The following is a 5,281-nucleotide window of genomic DNA, read 5'->3' on the forward strand; positions in this document are numbered from 1 at the left end:
GTCCTACAGGGGGAGTGCCACTGCGCCAAAAGTTTGGCTTACGGCTGGTGAGTGCAATAGCAGTGGCAAGAGCCTCTCCCGCCTCCATGGCAGCACTAAGGGTGTCCAACTGATGGCAGGGAGCGGGCCTAAGCCATCAGTTGGACATCCCCCAAGGGCTCCCAGCCTGTAAGAGGCTCAGGTCGGGCTGAGGGACACCCACCAGTGCACAAATTTTTGTGCACCAGGCCTCTAGTTGTTATATAAAAAGGGAAGGAGTAAATTGGTTAACAGTTAGTAGAATGTACCATTTCAGTGAATGCTGCATTTTTTGTAAAAACTATTAGGGTTTACAATAAAAAAAATTAGGTGTTAATTGAGCTTCTCAGGGAAATATTTATGGAAATATTTATTTTCTGGAGAATAATACAAAAATGTGGTACCTGCTGAAGAGAACCAATAAAGAGAATTACATTCTCAAACTATGGGATTTTATATCTCCCCTGATCATCCAATGATGTCATAGTCACTTTAAGAAAACTGGATTAGATACTTTGAAATAGGCACAGACTTCCTTCTGCAGAGTTATCAATGACAGGGACAATGTTAGACAGAAATTGCAGAAGAGCTCTCATCAGCTACAATACGCTCAATTTAAAACTCTGCACTAACATACTGTAACCATGACAGCAAAGAGGCCCTTCTTCCAGTTGTACAATAGACAGATAGGATCGCTTCACATGATATCTATAGAAACAATTAAGTAATGAAACAGGACACGTTTCTGTCACTTCTATATCAGCCTGCTGTGCAAGTACATGGAGAAAGAAGCCATCCATTTGAGTAGCATTTTCCAATCTGGAAGCTTTTAGGAAAATTACAGGGTGCTGAACAATTATAGTTCACATTAGAACTCATTGGTGTCAGAGTCAAAAGGGGAAAAGATTTCTTGTCCTTTTGCAATAGGGATTTGTCTTCTATGAGCAAAGATAATCACCTCCTGTGCTCACAAAGCTAATGTTATCGCTAATCAAAGAAATCATCCATAGAGGCGAAGGCTTCAGGGGCTCTTGAGTTAGTACTTGAGTTAGAAATGTTTGGTTTTCATGAATGGCAGGCATCTTTGTGTTGTCAACATCTGCACAAGTAATAATGCTGCTGGACCAAGGTTAGAACCTGGACAGATATTGGACTCTTGTTAATATTGGTAGGTGCTCTGATTCCAAATAAAGTATAATTTTTCATTATCCAGAGAAGCATCTTTAGGATGATCATATTAAACAGGATTGAAGTCCCGTCTTTCCCAGTCAAGAAAGAAATGTTTGACAACAGCAGCCTCTTCACTTGGAACCACTAATCACAGTTCTTGGCATTGCTTCCTTCTGAATTTTAGCTCAGAGCTAACAGAACACTACAAACACAACTGTTATTCAGCAAAAGAAAGAGAAAAGAAAGCGATTGGGCAATTTAATATTTTAACAGTATCTGAATTGATTTTTCACTGAGTATAAGAGGCATTAACAGGGCAAATTCATTCAAGAAAGATTTGAGGAAATCTGACCAACCTAGAAAAGGTAGACTTATACCTAACAAACACATTTAAGAAAGTCCAGTGCCACCTGTTAGTTTGAAATAAATAAAAAATGCTGGTGTACCTGTCAAACTATGCAGCCAAAATTTTACGAAAGTGCTAAATGATAAGTACATAAACCAACAGGGCTTCTTGGATCACAGAACTGAGTTCCTTATTACTTTGGTAAAGGAAGAGAAAGAAAAAAAGTCAAGGTTGCAATTAAAACAGCCCAAAGAGCTGTACAAAATATATTTGAATGATTAACTTGAATTCCTTTTAATATTGGAGGTCTTTTTATTGTTCTAAAGATATCCTCAAAACAAGTAAAAATAAAATGTTTATAGGAAGTCTATGTAAATTACTTGATGGAAAATGGTCAAATGATAGCAACTGGAAAAGCTGTTTTCAGATGTTTCACCTAATTAATTCTGTCTTGGTTGCTTTAATATTAGTAAGGTTGTACGCAATTGCAAATACTGCAGAAAGACCAGGGTAGATCTGTCTTGGCAGGAAACAGCATTTCATTCCAATGAAGTAATTCAAGAGACTCACTTCCGATCTAAACACACACATATGCTGATGGTGAAGAAAAGAAAAAACACATCCTATGCAAATACAAATGAAAAGAAAACTGGGGTAGCAATACTCATGCCACACAAAATAGACTTTAAACCAAAGACTGTAAAACAGACAAAGGGGATTGTTTTTATTGTAGTTAATTTCCAGTTGGGGGTGACTGGGCCAGCAAGGGAGGGCAATGGGGCTCGATTGGGCTGGCAGGGGAACAGTTAGGCATCGATCAGGCTGGCAGAGGAGTGGTTAGGGGGTGATCAGGCTGGCAGACAGAAACAGTTAGGGGCAATCAGGTAGGCAGGCAGGTGAGTGGTTGGGAGCCAGCAGTCCTGGATTGTGAGAGAAATGTCTGACTGCCCATTTAGGCCCAACTCCACAGGGGTCCCAGATTGGAGACAGTGCAGGCTGGGCTGAGGGTCACCCTCCCCCCAGTGCATGAATTTTGTGCATCGGGCCTCTAGTACTTTAATAAAAATTAAAAAATAAGTAAAATAAAATGATAAATGACAAACTGAGAAAAGTATTTGTAATATCTATCACAAAAATTGATATTCTTAAACTATAAAGCACGCTTAAAAATTAAGAGACAAAATACAAATAATGGAAATATAGGTTAGAGAAATGAACAAATACTGCACACAAAAAAAGACATAAATAGCTTTTAACTATATAAGAAGAGACTCAAATTTGTTTATAATAAGAAAAATGCCAATTAAAACTGCACTGTGAATACACTGTGATTGCCTCAGTATTTTAATCATGGTAGTTTTCAAAGAAAAAGGAGATTCAGAAGAAGGAAGGAGAAATATAGCCTTTAAGGGTTGTCATAAAAACCAATTAAACCATATAAGCTGCTGCTATATAATTAGCAGATTTGAGAATTTCTCAAGTTTTCTCTTTCTTTGCTGTTCCTCATGGAAGGATGAAAAGAAGGAAAGAAGATTGGGTAGAGGAAAGAGGGTAAGGAAGGAAGGAGGGAAAGAAGGAAGGAAGGAAGGAAGGAAGGAAGGAAGGAAGGAAGGAAGGAAGGATTAAAGTATGGAAGTTGGACTAGAGGTTCTCTAAGGACTCTCTCAGTTCTGACACATTATGTGTTGATGATGCAATAACCCTAAACTTTTAAATTCTCCTTTAGCACAACCCTTGGAATGACAGAGGAACAGACAACACTTTCTGATGAAGTAATTTGCTTGTCATGTGGAAGTGAGGCTGTGTGGTTTGCCATCTGGGCTGAGTCCTATGAGTTCAGTTGTTATATATAAATCTTCCCTGTGCAGAAGTGTCATTTATGTTCCTGATATTTGTGATTACTTTTTCTTGGCCTTTAAATCCCAGATCATTTGGTTTCTGTTGTGTTTTTTCCTAAACAAATGATTCAAACCAGTCATCTTTTCAAACTCACATACAGACAAGTAAAAGTGCTTAACCTAAGCATGTAATGTTCTTGCTAAAAGAGAACTATACTAAAAAAGAACAAATAAATTAATTTCTCAGTTGTAGCATTCCATGACATCAACTATAACTTTGTTTTAGGATTCAAGGGTATAAGACGTTAAAGAATTTTTGATGCTAGTTTCACTTAAAGTTTTTATAATTATATTAGACACCCAAATTTCACCTCCATTTAATACTGGTTCAAATTACATATGCATATGCTATTGGGCCTTCCTAATTGCTCAAAGGCAAAGACATTTTTCCTTTAAAATACAAAATAGAGCTTTAAAGAAGCATAAGCTAAAGAGCTTCGGAAGCAATCAGCTGCATAGTATTCCATATAGCTCAATCTCTCTTTTAGATTGTGTTCCAATGTCTCTATGTTGATTTTCAAATGACTAGGATATCCTGCCCTCTATAGAGGCTGGCAGCAAACTAATCCCAATGGCAGATGGCCAAAACACATCCACAGTGGCCAGGTGCTGGGAGTGCCTCCGGAACATGTGCATACTGGCTGACAGAGTCCTTGAAAGGTGCTCTCCTATGCTTGGGGGAGGGTGTTCCATCCACACCAGTCACCCCAAACTCAATGGCTTCCCATCCCTCTATGATTCCATTCACCCTAGCATTCCACGCTCTAAGGAAGTCACTGGAAATGCAGTTACCTCCTAACTTCTTCCTCATTATCCTTTAAATACTTCCTTCAATTTCACAAAGCAAAATTAACCATGGTTCACGTTGCCTCATCTTTAACACTTAAATGCCACTTAGAAGGCAGGGTTCATGGATTATGTGAACTAAATATAATTACTTTGTAGGTTTCCTTTGATGAAGCAAATATTTTACTTATGTAATACACTAGACACCTTTCTATTTAGTTTAATGTGTTAGTCCGTTAGTGCTTAAAATATGAAGATTTTGTGGGACATTAGTCTACTTTCACTGCCAACATTCTCTATATTCAATTGTATTATAGTCCAAATTGGCAGGGTTTTCTTCCTCCGACATATATATAACATTTGTCTTGTGATTACAAAAGTGACACCTGCTATTCCCAGCCGGTTTGGCTTCATGGATAGAGCATTAGGAGTGAGTGCAGGAGGCAACCAATTGTGAGAGAGACACATGGATGTTTCTCTCTGTGTGTCACTCCCCCTCCTGCCACTCTCTCTAAAAACCAATGGAAAAATATCCTCAGGGGAGGATTAACAACAACAACAAAAAGTGGCACCTGCTTATTGTAGGACATTTTGGAAAATACAGAAAAGACAAGAAAAAATTTTTGAAAAGTGCTTATAATTCCTCTGCCAAGAGATAGTAAATTTTGACATTTTAGTGTATTTCTTACTTCAATAGCCTATCATTTTACAAAGTTCCATATACATTCTTTAGAGCAATCATGGTTTCCCAAACCTCCCTTTTCAGTTCTCAAGTTTGTACCAGGAGACAATACATTTTCCTTGGCTGAAGTGGTCTGAGGAGTTGAGGCATAAAGAATGAGAGGAGAGAAAAAACAGAGCTCAGAATCTCATTTTCAGTTATGAGCTTACTACAGTATGAAATTAAATGGCCTCTTCAAAGTCATCCCCAGGTATCACGGCCTCATTACTGCCTGGATCTTCTCTTTAATCATAAGAGTTCAACTATTAATACCATTGTGAAAGTTTAGCACAGTGGTTCTTTTGTCTAGCATTTGAATTAAATGCCACCTTCTATTTTATT

Source organism: Myotis davidii, unplaced genomic scaffold (assembly GCF_000327345.1).
Source record: "Myotis davidii unplaced genomic scaffold, ASM32734v1 scaffold187, whole genome shotgun sequence".
Lineage (NCBI taxonomy): Eukaryota > Metazoa > Chordata > Mammalia > Chiroptera > Vespertilionidae > Myotis > Myotis davidii.